Below are 24,074 nucleotides of genomic sequence, written 5' to 3' on the forward strand. Positions count from 1 at the left end.
GAATATGGCAAAAGTTCCTCACTGATTAGTAACAAAGTGTGAAGATATGATAAGTAGCCACTTGTTTCGCTTTTTCGATAAGGATAAGGTACCCAAGCGCAGTTTTTCCGGCCGTCGCCTCAACGGGCGTGAAGCTTTCGCTCGGCCGCACAAGCCCAGGCGACGGCCGCGAGCGGCACTGTCGTGCAGCGCTTTCTGCCCGTGTCGTTTGCCTCGCCGATCAGTTCTATGCGCAGGCACTGAAGAAAAGCAAATCTTCGCTGGTGCACGCACATCGCGTATGTCGCCGTGGCTAGCATGAGGTCCAATAAGTTTTAAACTTCTTAAGTTTATTCAATGTCATACCAACTAGTCCCCTACCAGTCTCTTCTGGTTCCCACTAAGCTGACTCTTTAACATTACTACGATACGCGATAGTTGATCGTGCTGGCGTCGTCATCGGTCTAGCGAGACAGACCAGTGCGTCAGCGACGGCATTTGTGTACAGATCAGCCCACCGACCGTCGATCGCCGCCGCATCGGTCTATAGTGTGACCGGACCCTACCTATACCGAAAAAAAAACTGGGATATTATCGCTTTTGCGGTACCAGTCATTCATATATGGGGGACGACTGCTACTTAGATCGCCCGCGAAAGTACAAGGGGGACTTAGACCTCGCTGCGCATATTGCAGCAACGAGACCAGACGATGTTGCTCTGTGCAAGTGCTGGTGACGTCACGAGAGCTTTCAATATGGCGGTCGCTGCCAGTGGGAGGAGTCTCCCGGTCTCAATTTCGATCGTGTTTATTGGAAAATACAGCGCGTCCAGGGCAGCCAAATTTCGAAAATCGAATCATAAGCTCTTGCATTAGTTACTGAAGCAGAAAACTGCAATATGAAGAACGACCATGTCATCGCCCCTTTAAGCTACCTATACCTATGGGACCAAGGGTGCCAGAAAATTCGGGGGAGAACAAAGCTCTGCCTTTAAGGGTAAAACAAACAGCGTTAACGGCTACCGCCTGTGGCTCTCCTTGCAGATACTTGTGAACATACACGGAACTCGCTGCTTGTTTAATCACTAATTAATTCCTTGATTTTTGCCACTATTCTCTCACACATACTCAGTCGCATACAGTAGTAAGCTGCCCTATCATGTGGAATACCACCTGACATAGATACCTATAAAGCCTCGTTTTAACAAAGCGACACTAACATACCTGTGTTGACTAGGAGTACCATGTTTTACTGTAGATGAAAAGGTCCCAGTGGGCTTGATTTCCATCTCACTCTCCCATCTCGAATTTTACTTTGATAAGCCCGAGTTGGCAGCACTTGCCATGTCATTTGGCCTCGTGGGGACACACAAGCTGCCGCCAAATCAGTCCCGGCCATGTCACCTGTACACGACCACCTGCCAAAGCCGTGGCCAGAATTTTTCTTTGACAGCGCTGACCACACCGGATTTTCCGGAGAATGAAGCCTCTAACACTTTCGCGTTAGTAAAGGCCGTTGTTCTAATAAAGGGCCTCGATTCTGGCGGCCTTGCTGCCATGGGTAGTGCAAGAGGGTTATCGCACAACTTCCACTCTCCCGTCGGATCATGTTCCATGAGACACTCGCTACTGAACATACATGTCTGTCACTACTGAAAAGGGCGGTGCTGGTGAACATCTCAACGATAGGTTACATGCTGCAGATACCTACGGAAGAAGATTGAACAGCTGTCGTCTTAGCGGAGTTGATAGAGCACCGAACATGATATTCGGCGCTCATAGGTTTGCATCCCACTTCCTTTTCTAATCAATTATCTCAATGAATACATTATTATCTTACATTGATCAACATAAAAAAATTCCCTAGGCATTCATTAATGCCAATGGCTGTGGGCTCCATTCAGAAGTGTAAGATACTGCTGCCTGAGAATGTTGCGATGTTTCACTGTCAGTTTAGATGAACCAGAAATTCATAATTTCTGATAAGAGGTTCGAATAGAGTGAAATCTCGTTACAACTAAGTTATTAATTCATTTGTAGGGGTTTTTTCACTTTCAGAAAAAGAGATAGTAGTCGAAATATCAAAGCTGTCTATGTTCATTTGCACTATTCCCTTTGCATGTACCCATTGCAGATTGCTTGTTACCAAGCTTTCTGCCTAGGTTAGAACCCAGGAAACCACCTTTTTATTCATTACAAATCGCAGGCTAGTTGCTCAGAAGGATCACCCACAGTGTCATATACCCAAATGTTATTTCTTTCGTCGCATTTGATTGAAATGCTAATAATGCAACAAGTCACCTACTGGGAGGGCATTCTCAATATAGTTGTAGGCATGAAGAATACTTTACAGAGAGAGAGAGAGAGTCTGCAGTTTTCAAAAATTTGTTTCTTGCCTGAATACTGAACTCAAAAAAACTGACCAATTCCGGTTTCTGTAAGTCATGAGTTTCTGCGAGGCGAGCTGTGTCGGAAAGCAGCAGTGTTGGTATTAGGTTTAGTGTGCTAAAAGTGTTACTTAAGTACCCCCCTTGATGCTTTCCATGCTTAATTTTGCTGCCTTGTATCTCCTACAACCTAGTCGCCCATGCGAAAGCCTGCGAAAAAATTGCACCAGCCGAACAAACTTCACATTTGGAGTCTGCAGACTCTAGTGGCGAGGATTGTGTTTCGACATGAGTGGGTAAGTGTTTTTTTCCTTTTTAAGTTTTGTGCATTTATCAAAATTTCCTTGTGTGCAGACTGTAGGTGCTATAACGGGGGCTTAGGTTAACACTCAGGCGGCAGCGAAACCACGGCGGCGACCGAGTCTCTTTTCTGTCCAGGTAAGCATGCGCTCGCTCTGAGCGATGGCAGTGCAGCTGGGATGATACCCGTCTTCTTAACAATGGCCCCAGGGAGAAAAGGAGCCATCCTTATGCTACCCATGGTGCAGACAAAACAACTGGGTCATTTTATGGCTTGAGTCGTTGGACATGCACAGTCTCGCGACCACGTCGGCGGAGATCCGAAGACGGTGTGAGGGGCTCAATAAGGTAGTTCACGGAGGATCTGCGCTCCAGGACGCAGTAGGGGCCACGGTATTTCGATAGAAGTTTCTTTGAGAGGCCGGTGGCAGTGAAAGGGGTCCACAGCCAGACGAGTGTACCGGGTGGGAAATACAGGCCAAGCTGATCGCCGTCATGGCGGTGTTTTTGGCACCTCACACCACCACACCACCAAATGTAACGGGGACTTAAGTTAACGCTCAGGCGGCGGCGAAACCACGGTGTCGACCGAGTCTCTCGTCTGTTCAGAACAGCAGGCGCTCGCTCTGAGCGATGGCAGTGCGGCTAGGATGATGCCCTTTTTCTTCTTCATAGCATATATATATATATATATATATATATATATATATATATATATATATATATATATATATATATATATATATATATATATATATATATATATATATAATGCAGTGTAGTTGTATACAACCCAAGAAAAAAGCAGCAAATGCCCTTGTACGAAGGCCCTTCAGCCATTGGTGTCTTGTGACTTTCGTGATGTCGCGGTTAATCCGAGTAAGCCATGATCAGCTCCGTTTCAGTGGAGAATACTTGAGGAATCTATGACTTTCTAATGTAAGATTAATGTTCAACAGCCTCCGAAGAAAACAGCAGTTTACGATAGGTAGCGAGGTACTGTAAGTGGTAAGAGAATACGTCTACTTAGGGCAAGTAGTGACCGCAGTGCCGAATCATGAAATGGAAACGACTAGACGGATCAGATTGGGATTGAGTGCATTTGGCACATACTCTGAGATCATGAATGGCAAGTTATAAGTATCACTTAAGAGGAAAGCACATGAGAGCACTATCTTACCGGTAGTCGCGTATGGGGCATAAAGTGAAAGGCAACAAAAAGGGTTCAGCTTAAATTGAGATGAACGCCGAAACCTATGGAACGGGAAATGATAGGTGTAACGTTAAGAGACGTCAAACGTGCAGAGTGGGTTAACGAACAAACGTACGTGTCTGATAATATAGTTGCACTCGAGAAGAATGTGGCAAGGCATGTAATGTGAAGGAAAGGGTAACGGAGTGAATTCCAAGGGAAGGGAAGTGTAGGAGGGGGCTGCAGAAAGACAGTTGGCAGGATGAGGTTAGGAATTTTGCGAGGATTATGTGGATGCAGCTGGCACAAGGCCGGGTTAATTGGACGGATACGGGAAAAGACCTTGTTGCTGAAGTGGGTGTAGTCAGGTTGATGATGATGAACCCTCTTTCATCTGCCATACCCTGTGGTGTCAAGCTAGCAGGTCTAAGGGGATTACTACCAGCGACATAATGAGAATCCGCTGACACCACTGGCTGCAGAGAAGTCCTTCGAGGGGCGAAAGCTGCGTTGTTGCTGGAGTTGTATCCAACTATAGTATCGTATTGTTTCATGTGTACAACCTCTGAGTCTCTATGTTACAGTTTTAAAGGAGTGGCATCACAATAGAGGGGGGAGGGGTGCATGGCTCAAGGAGATACAGCTGCACCACATGAGCGGGGGGGGGGGGGGCAGTGAAAGTGGTGGTGACACTGCACTTGTCGAATAGCCTTATTTAACTCTGTATGAGCTCATTGTTTCAAGTCCGAAATTCTCATTCTTCTGTTTCACTTGGTATGGAGACACCACAGAGCAGCAGGTGATGGCGTTGAAGTGACCAAGCCCATACATAAATCATGCGGATTTTGTTTCACTACTGCTGCAAATGTTCTTGAGGATAATTCCTGTCTCTGGCATGAGGAGATGGGGCAGTGGGTTCTAATTGGAAACTTGAAGACTATTTGAATTCTACTATGGTTGCATGTCTAGGTTCTCAGGCCTTGCAGTATTATCTGTTAGCGAACAGATAAAGAAAGTATCTTTGTTTAAAGGGCTATAGTCACCTAATTTTTGGTTGCTTGTTTTATTGTTTTTAATGATGCACAATACATTACTATACACAGATTACCATGTGGTATTTGCCTACAGCTGCTGTATAACTTGTAATCGAATTTCAGCTCACCTGTTTCGGTTTTGGTTTCTACAGCCGAGCGATGGCTTTTACGTCTAGGGCATGTGACAGATGAAAAACTGCAATGTTGTCACGAAGGAATGACTGCTATCCGGGAGCAGAACGACAGCGAAAATGGCGTCTAAACGAAGTTTTTTATTTGGGCTGACTTGCGCCCACAATGGACTGAATCACTCGGCGGCGGCGTAGCAACATGCGTGCTCAGCGGTTGTCGAACAGAATGCCCGCCGCTCTCGGCCGTGCTCAGCGATAGCGAACTTTCTGATAGCGAAGTTTCGAGATGAAGTGTGCAAAGTTACTAGAACATTCCGGAACAACATAGAATCAGCTCTGCCTGGTTGCGATCAATCGAGATAAATCTGGTCGCGTCTTGAATCGCAAACAAAGCGATAAAGCGGTGTGCAGGCAGTTTTGAAAAATGAACAAACACTGCAAAGATTTTCCGCAATATAATCGCTGCTTCGCCGTTTTGATTCACTAAAGCGCTAAAGCCAGCCTATCTCAGAAACTGGCCATTCTTTTCTCACTCAAACGTGGCCTACAGACAGATCCTAGACTACACCTGAACGAAACCGAATTACCAATAAAAAGATAACACAAACTTCTGGGCATAACGTTTGACAAAAAACTTACCTTCTTGCCCCACGTAAAGAACCTGAAGAAGAAAACTTCTCGATCATTAAATATCTTAAGCGTGCTTTCACATAAACACTGGGGGTCTGATAGAACCTGCCTTTTGCACATCTACAGCAGCATAGTTCGCTCTTGCCTAGATTATTGGTGTATAGTGTACAACTCAGCTCGACCATCCTACCTTAAGCAATTAGATCCAGTACATAATTCAGATTTGCGCCTTGCGAGTGAGGCATATAGGGTATCACCAATAAACAGCCTATATGTCGAATGTAACGAACCAGCCCTCGCAGTTAGAAGAGCCATGATCACATGTGCATGCGTCCTAAAAACCTGTTTACTACCAAAACGTCTCTGCTACTCCATAGTTACGAAGTGCCCGTCTAGGCAGCTTTTTACTAACAAACCGAATGCGACGAGACCCCTTATCCTCCGTTTTGAAGAAATTTTCTAGGAATTGGGTATTTTAGACACACTACCTGATCTCGCCCAGAGACCCAAACCACTCTCACCTTAGTACACCTTTCCCGCTGTAGGGGAATACACAATGACACAATTTCAGAAAAAGCAGACTCCACGTGAACACATACTACAAGAATTTTTGGCACTAGAGGAAAAGTACAAAGAATACATAGAATTTTATACAGACGGTTCTAAAACACCACTTTACGTCGGAATTGCTGTTGTGCAAGACAAATAGGAAAAGGTAGTCCGGTTACCTCAGTGCGCGTCAATTTTCGCAGCTGAATGCAATGCCATTTCGGTGGCTGTATCAAAAATAGTCGAAAAGAACATCCAAAACAGCATTATCTACATGGACTCGCTGAGTGCAAACACAGCACTGAAAGCCAGAAATGTAAGGGAACCTCTAATAGGAAATATAATACATGACATAATAACTGCTGAAACACAAGGACATGAAATTAAGCTCTGTTGGATACCAAGCCATCTCGGAATTCGTGGCAACGAGAGAGCTGACACGTGCGCTGCTCAAGCTCGCCATAATGAAGTCCAGACTGCAAATATACCCTATGCAGATTGCATGAAGTTAGTAAAAAATAAACTTACAGAAAAATCGCAGTGTACATGGAATCGTGAAGAAAATAACAAACTACATTTAGTAAAACCTATTCTGGGAGAATGGAGATCAGGTAGGCATCAGGAACGTTTTATAGAAATAATTTTATGCCGCCTGCGCATCGGACACACACACCTAACACACAAATTTCTACTGATAAAACAAGACAAGCCCTTATGTGAGAAATATGGAGACGAGCTGACAGTTAATCACATGTTATTCTCTTGCACACAACTTTTTTACTGTATTTTACGACGAACGCAATCCATTCCACCCCAATTTACTTTTAGGAGATAATCCACTTGTAAGAACTTCCTCTGTTTTTAATTTTCTGAAAGACGCAGCCATCTTAAACAAAATATATCAAATATCTCAGAACTATTGACTCTATAGATTTTTACCCCTTGCTTTCGCGCATTTTATGACGCACCTCCTCCATTCTCTCAGTCCTGAGAAGAATGCTGTTGCCTGCATTCGATTTGATGGTCTCCGCGGAGTCCTTGTCCGGAGAAGGACTTTCGCTGAGGACACCCAATTTTCGAAATAAATTATACCATGTGTTTGGCGCATGATAGCCTAAGTTACTTATGCGCCATAAAACCCAATACAATACTATAAAATTCCTACCTCAGAAACAAGAATCGCAAGGAGTGAAGAAGCAGCAATTATACCGCAGTTTTTTATCCGTCACATGACATAGACTTGACTTTGACATCATAGCCATCGCTGAACTGTTCACAACGAAACCTAAACAGGCGAGAAAAAAATTAGGTTATAAACTATTAAGCGGCCATAGGCAAATATGACATGGGGATCCGTCTATTGTAAAAGCTTGTGCATCATTAAAAACACTGAAACGTGCAACCAAAATTTGGTGTCTAAATTTCTTTAAGAAACAATCATCAGCTTGAAAGCCATGGCAGATGAAAAAATTTTCTTTTTTTTTCTTACTCCATACACAATCTGCATTATTGGAGGCATTCACTGAGTGCATCCACGCCGTTATTTCCTGACCACACTAATACAAAGAGTACTCAGTTGTCTGGCAAAATGTATAAAGAATATTTAGGAGAAAATTAAACTTTCAACTGATCAGTGTAACCTTCTTGACATTAGCAAGCTAATTTTAATTCACCTGTTATGATTTCCCTTGCAACAGAAAGAGATGTGTTGCTGCTGCAGGAGGAAACCTGTTACTGCTTCCTTGACTGCATTATCATCAGGCAATTGTAGCCTGTGCAGAAGTTTCTTCGTGTTACGGAAGAAAAAGTAACCACCGGGACACAGGCCTGCACAGCAGGTTCAGTGGTTGAGCTTCATAGTCATATTCCCAGATACTGCAATTTGAAAGACTTGTGAGTTAGGGCATTGTTGTGAAAGAGCAGCAAATGTTGAGACAACTTCCCGAAATTTCGCTTTGACTGCCCGCACAATGCCTTGGTTTATTTATGGAGCATAGGTGTATTCTGTTATTTGCTTGTGTGGCGTAAACTTTAGTAAAAAAAGACACCTATTATTTTCTGGATTGCTGTTTGCAAAGTATTTCCAGCTGACAATGCCTCATTAAATTTCTTGGAGTTGGTGACCCTTTTTCCATAGCCTGCACTCTTGTTTGGACTATGGATCATGGTGTTTCACTCATATCCCATCTCTCATAACAATGCAAGATTGGACGCCTCCTGGATTTTTTTTTCGTAAGGGCTGCTCAACCCAAAACTTTGCCTGGTTGTAGGAAGGTGCATTATGAACGTTCAGGAGTGTTCCTTGCATAGATTTCATTTTTATTCTTTTCTTTGCACACAATTTATTTGCATAACAGGGTTTCCTTTCCACCTAGCCCATATTTCACTGCACTTGCTGTCCCGTCACTTCCAATATTTTAATTAGACTGTACCGCTAATCTGTTTATTTTTAGACTTGTCACAATCTGCCCAAAAAAGCTGTACTCTAATGCTGACAGTAGGTATTTCAGTACCCCTTGTATATGTAACAAGCGGCATTCTGAAAGTGTTTGTTTTAATAATTAAATATTTGGACTGTGTAATTCTTTGTGTAATTTTGTTTCTTTCCGCTAGCTGTGTAAATTTCTTGGATTGGTTCCTTATGTTTTGGTCATTCCTGCCTGTATAATACCCTTGTCACACGGGCACCGCAAAGGCCTATGAGAATCGGGTCCTGCGATGGCAGTGATATCCGAGTCAAAAAGTAGAAGCAATGAAACAAGATAGATGCAGCCAACAATGTTTGAAAACATATTTAAAAAATAAGAATGGGTTTGTTTTTTGTACGCGTGTTTATATTATATGCCCAGCTTTCAAAACAGTAAAAGGGAAAAAGTGTTGCAACAACACCAGAGCCCCAGGTGGCCATGGCAATAGACTAAACCTGATGCTACTAATGAGAGTAGCTGCAGCAGTTCTTTTACGGAAGCAATCAGAATAAAAAAGTGTCTGAGCTCGACGAATAAACAGAATTCCCCTCGTCAATTTTAGAACACTCACTTCAGCCGCCTCAAGCACAACAGCGGGCGCTAAGCCTCAACGACCGTTTCACCTTTGGGCTGCACAGTGTAGCTGCGTCGCTGTTCCTTTGAACTTTCAGTCCTTTGGTGAAAACAGGTGCCTTTGCTGGAAAGGCCTGTGAGGAATGCTGTGTTACAGGGGTATAAGTTCAATTTTCTGTATGTCCATGTGGGCCCTATACTTATCACGACTTTAGTTAGCCTTGATTGTTCATGTCAGCCAGTACACGCATTTACACATGATCGGGCACATGCTCGGGTTGGTTTCTTTCTTGTAGTGCGTGCTGATGTGAATCCGGTTTTTCAGCACAATTTCCAATAGTCCTTGGCAGGTTGCCATTTTAACTTTCCCTACCTATTCCTAATCTCATTGCTTCAACTTTTTTAAATACTAAACAATGTTTACAGTTCTTAATGTTTTATTTACTAACTCTTGGCTGTGGTGATTCTCACTGTCAGTAGCCTGATTCATCCATGGCACAAATACATGTATAATTATTAGTGCTCCTTTGTTCCAAAGCAATTTCACATGCTGGCTTTCCTGCTTCTTGTAATATCTACATGTAGATATTATGGTATTCATAATGTAGGCTTTTCATGTGATTGTTTACAGAAATATCAGCCCTATGCTAAGTAGGGAGCTTCACACTAATGCGATGCATGAGTTGGGTAGGAGCGGGGAGAGGGGGGCACAAGCTAGTAGTTGCAGTGGATGCTGCTGTCCCTAATGACACCGCTGATTTCATATGGGTGATATGAACTGGCGTGCAGTCGCAGCGCTACAGTATGACATCACTGCCTGCCATTTTTGCAGTGCACATTGCAGACAAGAAATTCTGCTCTGCAAGCATGCATTCTTCATATGTTGCATTCCAAGTACCGCATGGAATCCATGATCACTGGAGGTTTGGCCTGTAGTTGCTGCGCACGACAGCCGCCAGAAACTATATCATAAATGAATTCCTCTTTACATGGGCAGCTGTGCTGGTCAGCGCTGCTCTAGCGGAGGTCAGGAAACAGGCCTAGCAGCGTCGTGGGCTGAGTTCCATCTCTATTCCAGAATTGAAGTAGTTAGTGAGAGCAGTGGTTCTGTGAAACTGGAGAGCTGGACTTCAGGAGCCTTATTATTATGACCTCATTGGAGAAGTTTTTTTTACACAAAGTTGGTCATAGACTGTTATAGTGGCTGCTCATAAGAAGGCACAAAACTGAGATAAGTGTTCTCTTTCTATTGTGCACCTGAGTATGTGGCAGCTGACGCTTGATAGTCCGGCTGTGTTTTATCCATGCTGTCTCTTTTTCATGTTGGCTTCTGTCAGAACAGTGCACTGTGCAGATATTATTGGCCGAGCTTAAGTAGGGAGGTTGCTTTGCCACATGGTGATGTTCCATTCATTGATTACGAGAAAGCATTCGACTCAGTGGAAACCTCAGCAGTCATACAGGCATTGCGTAATCAGGGGGTAGAAGAGCTTTATGTCAAAATACTGGAAGATATATAGAGCAACGGCACAGCTACTATAGTCCTCCATAAAGTCAGCAATAAAATTCCAATTAGGAAGGGCGTCAGGCAAGGAGACACGATCTCGCCAATGCTGTTCACCGCATGTTTACAGGAGGTATTTCGAGGCCTGAATTGGGAGCAGTTTGGAATAAGAATAAATGGAGAATACCTAAATAATCTGCGATTTGCTGATGACATTGCCTTGCTGAGTCACTCAGGAGGTGAACTGCAAATCATGATCAATGAGTTAGACAGGCAGAGCAGATCGATGGGTCTAAAAATTAACATGCTGGAAACCAAGGTAATGTCCAAAAGCCTAGCAAGGGAACAACAGTTCACAATTGGCAGCGAGAGCCTAGAAGCTGTGACGGAATACGTCTACTTAGGGCAGGTAGCGACAGCTGATCCGGATCAAGAGAGGGAGATAACTAGAAGGATAAGAATGGGGTGGAGCGCATATGGCAAACTCTCGCAGATCATGAGTGGCAGTTTACCAATTTCCCTCAAGAGGAAAGTGTACAACAGCTTAATCTTACCGGTACTCACCTACGGGGCAGAAACGTGGAGGCTAACGAAAAGAGTTCAGCTTAAGTTAAGGACAACGCAGCGAGTCATGGAAAGAAAAATGATAGGTGTAACGTTAAGAGACCGGAAGCGGGCAGAGTGGGTGAGGGAACAAACACGGGTTAATGACATCCTAGTCGAAATCAAGAGAAGGAAATGGGCTTGGGCAGGGCATGTAATGCGAAGGCAAGATAACCGCTGGTCCTTAAGGGTAACGGAGTGGATTCCAAGAGAAGGCAAGCGTAGCAGGGGGCGGCAGAAGGTTAGGTGGGCGGATGAGATTAAGAAGTTTGCAGGCAAAAGGTGGATGCAGCTGGCAAAAGATAGGGTTAATTGGAGAGGCATGGGAGAGGCCTTTGCCCTGCAGTGGGTGTAGTAAGGCTGATGATGATGATGATGACGATGATGATGATGATGTTCCATTATTGCCCTGATGCAAACACAGAGTTCCGATCATCCATGATGAAAAAAAATAACACTGCCTGGGTGACCACGACTGCACCAAAAAACGAAGCGCGTGCCCAAGAACTAAAGTCAAGGTCCAACACGTAATGAGGCCACATGTCAATTTATATAACCTTTAAGGAAACTGATGGCCGTCAAGTACTTATTTAGATGCACCTTTCCCAGGAAGTTAATATCTAACTCTAAGATTAAAATCTAAAGAAGCACCCTATCTGGGTCACATGTAGTAGAGCTCGGAATTATGTTTTATTTTTATATGAATTATTTATTATTTGATTTATTTTTATGGGAATTATTGCTTTGCCTTTAGTATTTTGTTCATTATTTCTAGCCACCTTTGGAGGTGAAGGCCTAAAGGGGCCGTGATACAGTCGTTCTTTATATTGCAGCTTCATAATTCAGTAAATAATACAAAAACCTATTATTCAATTTCCAAATTTTAGCCCCTTGGACGCACTCTATATTCCAGAAATGTAATCGAAATTGAGACCGGGTAAACGCTTCCCACTGGCAGCAACTGCCATATTGAATACTTCTGTGACATAACATTGGCACACACGGACCAAATCGTCTGCAATCCCCGCTTCAATGCGCAGCAAGGTCTCTTGTCCCCTGTACTTTTGCGGCCATCGATGTAGCGGTCATCCCTCATGTATGAACGACTGTTGCTGCAAAAGCGATAACAGTATAATGTAGTTTTTCTACGGTATAGGTAGGTTCCAGTCACACTAGGCCGAGGCGGCGCCGATCGACAGGCGGCGGACTGGTTGGTACACAGATGCCGTCACTGACGCGATGGTCTGCCATGCCATACTGACGACGATGCCAGCAAAACCAAATACCAAATATTGTTGTAGTGTAAAGAATGAGCTTAGTGGGAACCAGAAGAGAGCGGATGCTATTTGGTATGACAACCTTTAACTTAAAATTTTAAAACCTTATTGGACCTTATTCTAGCCACGGTGACATACAAGACGTGTGTACACCAGCGAAGATGTGCTTTCAGTCGGCGTCTGTACACAAAACCCAGCGGCGAGGCAAGTGACGTGGGCAAAACACAGCGCGACAATGCCGCTCGTTGCTTGCCGCCTATGCTTGGGCTTGTGCAGCCGAGTGCAAGCTTCATGCCCGGTGAGGCAACGGTCTGAAAAAACCTGCGCTTGTGTCTACCTTATGCGCATTGAAAAAAGCGAAACGGGCGGCTGCGTTTCATATCTTCACACTTTGATGGTAATTAGCAGTGAACTTTTGCCAGATTCTTAAATTTATGTCTGTGGCGGGCACCCGGCCTCTTTTGTTACAAGGCCTAGCGAGTCCGCAGGATTCCTGTGTGCTATTTCGGTCATTGCAGAGATCGAACTGATAAGCTTTAGTTTATGTAAGTAGTCATCTAGTAGTCATCTAGTGTAGCTTTGTCTACACTTGCCTTTATTTATATATTCTGTAAAAATGCTTGATCTAATAAACTTTGGCTTTGAAAAAAGCCACGACTGCTTAGATCGCCGGATGCGGGCACAATAAGGAAGAAGTGCGGATGTGAACTGGTGTGCAGAGCATATGCTGAGGCAGTCGACCTCAACTGTGGACAATAAATTTGTCTGTTTTAATTAATGCGAATTGCCTCTGATTGTAATTTTAGATGAATCTTTTAAAATCAAATATTGGTGACATTGAAGGCAGCAGATACAATCAGCGAGAAGCGCCGGTCCTACGCAAACCATTTCCCAAGCAGGTGATAGCATCATTGTCTCTAATTGCGTTGTTATCGTAGTGTGTAAACAAGTAAAACTACAATTTATGGGCAAAAGCAGATAATATTTAAGATATGAAGAGCCCACCTTGCTTGTTATGCCGAGCAAACGAGCAATGCTGTTTGTGCACAGCAATGTAAACATTAACCTCAGCGTGGGACCGCGTCTGTTGTAATCGTCGCATTCCTAGGGGACTTTGCATGCACGCAGTCAATGCTAAATGATGTACTATTTATCTTGAAGCACTCATTTAGATAGTGGTGCCTATCATTGGTGCAGGCAGTGAAACATTCGAGTCGCTTTGGCTTTGCAAGCAGCTTGGTTCTGCAAAAAGATTCTAATGGCCTAACTCCAAGGGCCCTTCCTTGTTGTACGCGCTCAGCGTCGGCGCTCTTGGCGTACGCCGGAACGGACGTCGAAAAGGGGCATGCACCTCCGCGTTCCTGGTGCTAGCTCGCTTCCCCTCTCGAGCCGACGGAGAGAATTTCAAGCCGTGGAGATAAGGCGTTGGGGGCGATGAAAGGACAACTTAAACCGCGAAGAAAAATTTGGGGAACCAGAAAGAGTTTCAAGCCATGAAGAAAAGAGCCACCGAGAGCCCCGCGATCCTCCCATTGTAATAAACCGGACCCCTCTTCCGACCTGTACGCGAGCGCCCATGCGCTGGCTCCGATATCTAGCACGGACAGATATCGGCGCCTCACCGAGGCTCGCTGGAGTCTCCTGCAGTGCGCATGCGCAGACCGGTTTTGGCATACGCCAAGAGTGCCGACGCTGAGCGCGTACGCCCAGGAAGGGCCCTTGGAGTTTGTGCTTAACAGCTGAAAGGAATGTATGTTCGACTGACACTTGCGTGCAGCATGGAAGCTGGCGCATTCGGCACTTTTGTCTGCTCCTTACGCGGCAAGCTTACTGTACTGACAACTTTTTGTAATTTGTTTAATTATAAAGCCAACAAACAGCTGTCAAGAATTTCGTAGCAAGTGACCGAATGCCACCACCATGCCTTATATGGCGTACAGTGGCGAAGGCATTCACGGCACGTGCCGCTTTTCACATATGGAAGCACTTGACTGCAAAAAAGAGACCACACTCATAACATGCGAATAACAGGCTTCCGAGTGCAAATAATAAAGCAGGGGTCCATATTTGTTTTCTCAACAAACTGAAAACTGGCGCCACAAGAGAGTCCGCTTTCCCAATGACCACTGAGCTCGCGTACTAAGCCTTTGCGAAAGAAAACACGAGAAATGCATTTTATTTCGTTCTGCTAAAACACTTTTCGAGTGACCGCTGTACACGAAGTGCATGCAAGCATGCAGGAACAGCAAAAAGCAAGCATGCAGCCAACAGCACGCAGCAGACGACACGTAGTAGGTATGCTCTCGTGATGTCAGCAGTCAATGGTTGTCAGACCAGCAATCATTTCGCAGCACAGTTTAAACTCGTTCTAAAGAATACCCGATTTATGAAGTTCGAATTTTATGAAGAAATTTTGATTCCCCGGCAAGTACTCACAGGGTTCATTGTTCTCGTGAACCCGAAGTAACGAAACAATCAGTAAACCCGATTTAACAGTTTTCCCGGAAGAAATGAGTAGAAAAAAGGAGTTTTTCTCCTTTATTTTGCCCACAATGCCTCGCAGCTTTTCAGTAACGCACCAGCAGTAACGTCTAGTTGCCCAAGTAATGGCCCTGGTTTTGTTTTGACAGCGCAGTAAGCTGCTACCCTGCATGGAGCAACGGACTCGGTAATCAGCGGCACTTCCACCTTGGATTTGAATCCGTTTTACGTGATGTCGCTTTCATGCACAAGCGATTGGGCTGCCTTGGCAGATTTTCCACATGCACAGGGGCGGGTTATCTACCAAAGAGATGCGGTAGCGTTCCAGTGCCGCTACGTTACTACTTTAGATTTGGAAGGGCGGAAAGCTGCTGTCCTCTGTTTTGAAAATTTCTGAATTTACTGAAATAATTCGTTAAATCGAGTTCTAACTGTATAAACAAGAAAATTTGTTTAAAAATATCTAGCACACAGAATAAACTAAAACTTCCGGGAATTGTAATTTAACGTGTTGGGAACTAAATGCAATTAGCAGGGTATACATGAAAAAATGCTGTCATGGCCCCCTTTAACCATAATATAAGAAAAAGCACTTTGTACAGCAGTCATAGTAGGAGCAATAAATGAAATTTGAAGAAAACAGCTAACACCTTGTCACTTGAAATATGGTCTTCATGCCTTAAAAGTGAGTTACCAATGCTGGTATAAAGACTCTCTTGTTAGTCTTCATTTTTCTGCCAATTTTGTAGTTGCTTTGTTTGCATTTAATTTTTTGCTAATTGCACATCACACTACAATGAGCCAAGAAAAATACGGTAAACTCAAAACCAACGAGATAATTGCAGAATATCTGGCATTTAGGTGTAAGTGTTGGCACTTCATGACAGAGCTTTTAGTCACTCAGCTAACCTTGGCAGCGTTATTTTGTTGCCAGAATCAGTGTCGACTCTACATTATGATTAATGTGCCATCCTGCCTAACACCACTAGTCGGATATTGTAAATAGTGGTTCTAGTCTTGAATTAAAACCTCTCTGAAGGTTCCGCTATGTGCAAGTTATTCATTTGTCCTTGTTTAGTATGCTGCAGTTCTAATAGCAAAATGAAGAATGGCATTTTATTTAATGATGAGGAGAGAGTAGTGATGGAATAATATGCTGCAATCGGAGGAAGCCACAACAGGTAGAAACTACTAGGAAAAAACTAGTGTACTAATGAACTGCATGTATATGTATGTGTGAACCAGCTGTTTATGTGGTTATGCTTACCAAACTTTTTTCTACATATCAAAGGATGTATTGAAGAACGGAGCAGTGCAGCAGGGTCATCTGCCAGACCCATTCGTGAAAGCTGCAGGCATGCGGAAGTTTGCGACGATGTGACCCTGGATGAGGATGATCATTGCAGTGCACCAGAAATGAGGCCGCGAGAATCAACGACTTTCCAGCAGCAACTTCCAGGTGCAGTTACCAATGAAGCAGACCTTCAGTTGGGCGAGTTGGTATATATGCATCTTTTGTAAAACAGCGCAAACAATGTCGGGCAAGAACAAGGACACGCTCGTCCCGTGTCCTTCTTGTTCTTGTCCGACATTGTTCGCGCTGTTTTACAAAAGAAGCAGACCTATAGTATTGGTATTTTTTAATAACAACCACTTTCTCCTCTGCTAAGCAGTGTATAGCATGCATGGTGATAACTAGACCACCTGCTTGCATATCTCTTTTTCAATCTTAGTTAATTTTTTATTCAGTACCAGCGAAGCTTGTAGCTTTCCAATCCTCTGGGAGGTGTATTGTGTGCCTGTATGCCTGTTGACACTAAGCCAACATTTACTGACACAAGGAAGGTATAGGGGATATTTTTTGTTGGTCATTGTGAACTAATCTAATGTAATGATTGCAATAATTGATTAGAAAGTAAAAGAAAACAACCTAATGCAGTCAGGTGGGTTTGAATTTATGTCCTTCGAATTTCGTGTTCGGTGCTCTACCAACTAAGCAGTTGAATCTTCTTTCGCAGGTATTTGCTGCGTGTAACCTATCCTGGAGATGTTTACGTGCGCCACCCTTGTCCGTAGCGCTGGATGTAGTATGTCCTGTGTAACAGCGAATGAAATGTGATCCAATGGAAGAGTGGGATTTGTGAGATCACCCTCTTAAAAGGGCCATTTTAGCCTATTTTCACGTATAACCTGCTTATAGCCTTTAATTCCCAACAGGTTAAATTACAATTCCCCCAATTTTCAGTTGATTCTGTGCGGTAAATATTTTTAAAAGGAATTTTTTTTCGTTTCCTTTGCGAACTGCTTGCTGGTCTGGCAACGTCTGATCGCTGACGTCACGAGCGCATACATGCCACGCGTCGTCTGCTGCGGGCTGTTTAGATGCTTGCATGCACACCGTAGGCAGCGGTCGCTCGAAAAGTTTTTTTTTTTAGCCTAGCGAAATCAAATATATTTTCCGTGTTTTCTTTTGGGAAGCCTTCAACTTAGTAAGCGAGCCGGGTGATCCTTGGGAAAGCGGACTTGCTCGTGGTGCCCACTTTCCGATTGTTAAGGAAACAGAAATCGATGGACTCCTGCTTTATTAGTTACGCTTAGAAGCATGCTGTTCGTATGTTATGAGTGTGGTTTCTTTTGAGCAGTCAAGTGCTCCCGTATGTGAAAAGCGGCACGTGCCGTCCATGCCTTCGCCGATGTGCGCCGTGAAAGCCGCGGCGTTTTGTAGCTTGCTACCAAGTTCTTGTCCGCTATTCATCGCTCGATAATTAAACTCAAATTATCAAAAGGTGCACTGCAGTAACATTGAGGCACAAAAGAAGCAGAGAAAAGTGCCGTGTGTGACGACATCCGCCCTGAATGTATGCGTTTGTAAGTCGAACGTACATTTCCTTCGACTCATAGAACCTTTTTGCAGGAACCAAGCCGCTTGCAAAACGCTACGTTACTCTAATGGTTTTACTGTCTGCACCGATGAATAGTCGCCGCCGTCTAAATGAGTGCTTTGAAATAATAGTACAGCATTTTGGTGTGTGTGCACATTGTGTCCCAGGAGTGCGACGATTAGAACAACTGCAGCCCCGCGTTGAAGTTGTTTACATGGCTGTGTGCAAACAGTACTGCTCGTTTGCGTGACATAAAACGCAAGTTGGGTTATCCTTATCTTTAATATTACATACTCTTGCTCAAAAATTGCACTTTTACTCATTTACACACCATGAAAACACTGCAATAAGCACCGATGATGCTGTATTGCCTGCTTGGGAAACTTCGCGTAGGATACCGACGCTTTCCGCTAATTGTGTCTGCTTTCTCTTATGCCACCAAAATTTAACTTTAGGTCGGTTTAGCTAAAAATAGATTCGGACTTTACATGAATTAATGAAAACAACAAGATTTGTTGTCCACAGTCGACGCCGACGGCTGGTGTCGGCTGCCTTCTGCACATGCTATGCAGACCGGGTCACATATCGGCACTTCATCCTTATTGTACTCGCGTTCTGCGATGTAGGCAGTCATCGCTTTGAGGGCGCTGTAGCCAAAACTACGCTCGACAGCTATTTGCAGGCGCTAAAACTTGCGAATTCACTCTCCGCAATCGCCGAAATCGCACGCACGAATCCTGCGTACTCGCTAGGCCTCGTCAAGAAAGGGGCCGGCGGTCCACCGTCAACCGAAATTCAAGAATATGGCAAAAGTTCCTCACTGATTAGTAACAAAGTGTGAAGATATGATAAGTAGCCACTTGTTTCGCTTTTTCGATAAGGATAAGGTACACAAGCGCAGTTTTTCCGGCCGTCGCCTCACCGGGCGTGAAGCTTTCGCTCGGCCGCACAAGCCCAGGCGACGGCCGCGAGCGGCACTGTCGTGCAGCGTTTTCTGCCCGTGACGTTTGCCTCGCCAATCAGTTCTATGCGCAGGCACTGAAGAAAAGCACATCTTCGCTGGTGCACGCACATCGCGTATGTCGCCGTGGCTAGCATGAGGTCCAATAAGTTTTAAACTTCTTAAGTTTATTCAATGTCATACCAACTAGTCCCCTACCACTCTGTTCTGGTTCCCACTAAGCTGACTCTTTAACATTACTACGATACGCGATAGTTGATCGTGCTGGCGTCGTCATCGGTCTAGCGAGACAGACCAGTGCGTCAGCGACGGCATTTGTGTACAGATCAGCCCACCGACCGTCGATCGCCGCCGCATCGGTCTATAGTGTGACCGGACCCTACCTATACCGAAAAAAAACTGGGATATTATCGCTTTTGCGGTACCAGTCATTCATATATGGGGGACGACTGCTACTTAGATCGCCCGCGAAAGTACAAGGGGGACTTAGACCTCGCTGCGCATATTGCAGCAACGAGACCAGACGATGTTGCTCTGTGCAAGTGCTGGTGACGTCACGAGAGCTTTCAATATGGCGGTCGCTGCCAGTGGGAGGAGTCTCCCGGTCTCAATTTCGATCGTGTTTATTGGAAAATACAGCGCGTCCAGGGCAGCCAAATTTCGAAAATCGAATCATAAGCTCTTGCATTAGTTACTGAAGCAGAAAACTGCAATATGAAGAACGACCATGTCATCGCCCCTTTAAGCTACCTATACCTATGGGACCAAGGGTGCCAGAAAATTCGGGGGACAACAAAGCTCTGCCTTTAAGGGTAAAACAAACAGCGTTAACGGCTACCGCCTGTGGCTCTCCTTGCAGATACTTGTGAACATACACGGAACTCGCCGCTTGTTTAATCACTAATTATTTCCTTGATTTTTGTCACTATTATCTCACACATACTCAGTCGCATACAGTAGTAAGCTGCCCTATCATGTGGAATACCACCTGACATAGATACCTATAAAGCCTCGTTTTAACAAAGCGACACTAACATACCTGTGTTGACTAGGAGTACCATGTTTTACTGTAGATGAAAAGGTCCCAGTGGGTTTGATTTCCACCTCACTCTCCCATCTCGAATTTTACCTTGATAAGCCCGAGTTGGCAGCTCTTGCCATGTCATTTGGCCTCGTGGGGACACACAAGCTGCCGCCAAATCAGTCCCGGCCATGTCACATGTACACGACCACCTGCCAAAGCCGTGGCCAGAATTTTTCTTTGACAGCGCTGACGACACCGGATTTTCCGGAGAACGAAGCCTCTAACACTTCCGCGTTAGTAAAGGCCCTTGTTCTAATAAAGGGCCTCGATTCTGGCGGCCTTGCTGCCATGGGTAGTGCAAGAGGGTTATCGCACAACTTCCACTCTCCCGTCGGATCATGTTCCATGAGGCACTCGCTACTGAACATACATGTCTGTCACTACTGAAAAGGGCGGTGCTGGTGAACATCTCAACGATATGTTACATGCTGCAGATACCTACGGAAGAAGATTGAACAGCTGTCGTATTAGCGGAGTTGATAGAGCACCGAACATGATATTCGGCGCTCATAGGTTTGCATCCCACTTTCTTTTGTAATCAATTATCTCAATGAATACATTATTATCTTACATTGATCAACATAAAAAAATTCCCTAGGCATTCATTAATGCCAATGGCTGTAGGTTCCATTCAGAAGTGTAAGATACTGCTGCCTGAGAATGTTGCGATGTTTCACTGTCAGTTTAGATGAACCAGAAATTCATAATTTCTGATAAAAGAGGTTCGAATAGAGCGAAATCTCGTTACAACTAAGTCTAATTTTGACCTAAAATTTGTTATACCCAACAATCGTTCTAAATATCTGCAAAAGTCCGCAAATAATACCAAGCAAAGGGTGCTCTCAGGGGGACAACAGAAAGGTGTAATAACGCACAATTGTTGAATTCAGAGCTTGGTATAAGCATGCGAAATATGGCTCTTTGTTCTGTGTTGGAGAGCAGAAATGAACACTAGATGGGGATACTGGCTCCGCCCAGATTTCTTTTAAGAAAGAATGCAACCTTTCCTTGGTGGCACTGAGCAGTATTTGAGAGGACAAAAATTCTCCATGAAATCAATTAAATCTAGAGCTTTCTCCACATCAGGCTACAGGTACTTTCTGTAGGTAGCCCTTCAATTTCCTGGCCGCGTCGGCAGCCTCTGCGCTTTTTAGAGCTCATTCTTCACTTTCCGGTTGACTGTCATCATCCCTACTTGCATCATCTGCAAGAATCGGCCTCATCAGCGATTTCTTGGTCGGTCAGTTCAGGTGCCACTATCAAGTTGTCATGAGCAGAGACTAAGTTCTCAAACGTAACATTCAGAAGCAACAGTCGACATGATGACAAGGTGATCATTCTTCATGTCTCCTTTGAAACAGATGTCAACAGATGTCTGCAATCTTCTGTCTTGCGTTCACAATTGTCGACTGAGTGCTAGATGCAACACTGAAGTCCTCAGTAATGTCCGCTTTTGCGCTCGCTGTGGACTACCAAAAAATCGACTCAAATGAGACTACTTTGTACTTCTGGATTGCAATTTTGCGCAGCAGAGTTGATTTAATCATGGACTGCAGCCCACTTGCGCGCAGGTCTGCACATGTGGCAGGGGCGTGCGGCATGATGAGGCGATGGTTCGATAACGTGCCGGTCATGCGTCTGTCAGCTTGATGCTAGTTCGTAGTGCCCCTATATGGTGTGGCATGTAAATGCACGGAAAATACATACACACTACTACTGTGGACTATTCAGATGATCAAAATATTGCATTTCTTTAAGTTTTTACGCCTCTTTGTGCATTTAGAGCCCTGAGAATACAGAAAACTGCTCCAATATAACCAATAGAGTGTCAGGTTTTGCACTCTTCATTTCATATATACTGTTAATTCGCTGTATCCATGTTCGTTATAACGAGATTAAAGTATAGTGAAAGTGCGAATCGAACAGCAAATGCTGTCTGATATTGACACCGCCCATTCATCGTCGTCGTTCTACTAGAACCACGAGAGCGCGGAAAGCGCGCGCGAGCTGGCCTTAGAAAAAGAAGCCGAAGTGTCTGGCTGCGAATGCTCCGCTTTTGGGACTGCTACTGACGTCCGCTGCAGTCACCTACTTTGACGTATCCAACCGAGCTGTACCACCCGTGACATCTGGTGGAGGGCGCTGGGAAACGCATTCCATGCCTCGGACTCCCCCAGCAAGCAGGGATTCAAGTCCTCGAGGGTCATCTGCCATCGAGGTGACGCCTGTACACCAGGGCAGCCGCCGGCTCCATGGCCTTCAACCCGAGTTTGGGCTTCTGGAGTCTCGCTCAACCCAAGCGGTTCGTTCAGCGCCATCGTCGACGACCGTCCAGCCCGAAATAGGCATGCAGACGACGATTAGTTCACCTTCTGTTGTGCTGCAGCAGCCTCGGGAGCCACCGATCTTCCAAGGTTCTCCAGGAGAAGACCCGGAAGACTGGCTGGAGAAATTTGAACGCGTGGCCCGGTACAACAGATGGGCGGAAGACTCCTAGCTTCAACACGTGTTCTTTTCGCTCGAGGGCGCAGCTCGTACGTGGTTCGAGAACCGGGAGTCGTCCATAACGACGTGGAACGTATTTAAATCCTGAAGGATTTCACCACGGTGATTCGAAGAGAACGGGCCGATCTGCTCCTTCAGTCCCGAACCCAGCTACCAAATGAAAGCATACTGGTATACTTCGAAGAGATGGCAAAGTTATTTCGTCGAGCTGACCTGGACATGACAGAGCAGAAGAAACTCCGGTACCTTATGCGAGGTGTCAAGGAGCAAATCTTTGCCGGACCGGTTCGCAATCCACCCATCACGGTCGCAGAGTTTCTGTCGGAGGCAACCACCATGGAAAAGACACTCGATATGCGGTTGCGGCAATACGAGCGTCAACCTTTGGCCATGACTGCGGCAACCACGGACATCAGTAACACCCACATGCTTCGCGAAACCGTACGAGCTATCGTTCGCGAGGAGCTCCAGAAGCTGTTCCCGGCTACGCCGCCTGCGCCAACGGTTACTGCTCTATCCGAGGTTATTCGGGAAGAGGCGCAACAGGCGCTTACAACACCAGCTCCCTTTCAGCCGTCCACAGCCCCACCGCAAATGACATACGCCGCTGTTGCTCGTGGCGCACAACCGCCGCCGACTCGTCTTCAGGAAACCCCGGCCTCTTTTCGGCCGCCACCACCTGCTCGTCCTGCTCCATCGTATCCCCGTAAAAGTGACATCTGGCGCACTCCCAACTACCGTCCTCTCTGCTATCACAGCGGTGAGCCGGGCCACCTGTACCGCAACTGCAGGTATCGTCAGATGGGCCTGCCGGGGTTCCCTGCAGATGCACCACGTCGGCAGCCTGGGCAGCGACCCAGAAAAATCAACGATTATCTGGCCGAATCTGCCGGTGGGACCCGCAGGTCGCCATCCCCACGTCGTCGGTCTTACGGTGACTTTCCTCGGGGAAGGTCGCCAAGCCCTCGCCAGGAAAACTAAAAGCAGCAACCTTTGAGGGGGAGGTTGCTCACCGACGAAATGTAACAGACCCTCCTACGCCGCAACTAGGTGGCCACCCGATGCCACGACCGAATGCCGTCCAACACCGTGAAACGCCGACTCGACGGGAATGCCCCCTGACGTATCGAAATGAACCCGCGCCGCACCGCAGCCGTGACCGAAAACCGCGCCGTACCGCTCACACGCCGTCTACGACAGCAAACCTGAGCATTTCCCTCGACGGAACAGACGTCACTGCACTCGTCGACACAGGGGCGGATTACTCTATCCTCAGTGGAAATTTCGCCGCCACTCTGAAAAAGGTCACCGCTCCGTGGATTGGCCCACAGATTCGTACAGCCGGGGGTCACTTAGTTACACCGACCGGGACTTGCACATCAAGAGTAGCAGTTCAAGGCGCAACCTACCTGGCAACGTTCGTTATACTCGAACATTGTTCACGTGACGGCATTCTCGGGATGGATTTCTTGACCGAGAATGGAGCGGTCATCGACCTCCAGTCAAAGGCCGTGTGTTTCTCCACAGAGAACGCA

General features: G+C 45.5%; 1 long non-coding RNA gene across 2 annotated transcripts in view; it reads left to right on the forward strand.

The window, feature by feature from the left end:
• The first annotated feature begins 2,879 nt into the window (after positions 1-2,879).
• The window catches only part of LOC144104286 (uncharacterized), a 34,740-nt gene continuing 13,545 nt past the window's right edge, over positions 2,880-24,074 (forward strand). For both annotated transcript variants that reach the window (XR_013308488.1, XR_013308489.1), the window contains exons 1-2: positions 2,880-3,013; positions 16,399-16,566. This is a non-coding gene — a long non-coding RNA (uncharacterized LOC144104286). The remainder of the gene's footprint in view (positions 3,014-16,398; positions 16,567-24,074) is intronic.

This window comes from Amblyomma americanum, chromosome 9, assembly GCF_052857255.1.
Source record: "Amblyomma americanum isolate KBUSLIRL-KWMA chromosome 9, ASM5285725v1, whole genome shotgun sequence".
NCBI classification, from domain to species: Eukaryota; Metazoa; Arthropoda; class Arachnida; order Ixodida; family Ixodidae; genus Amblyomma; species Amblyomma americanum.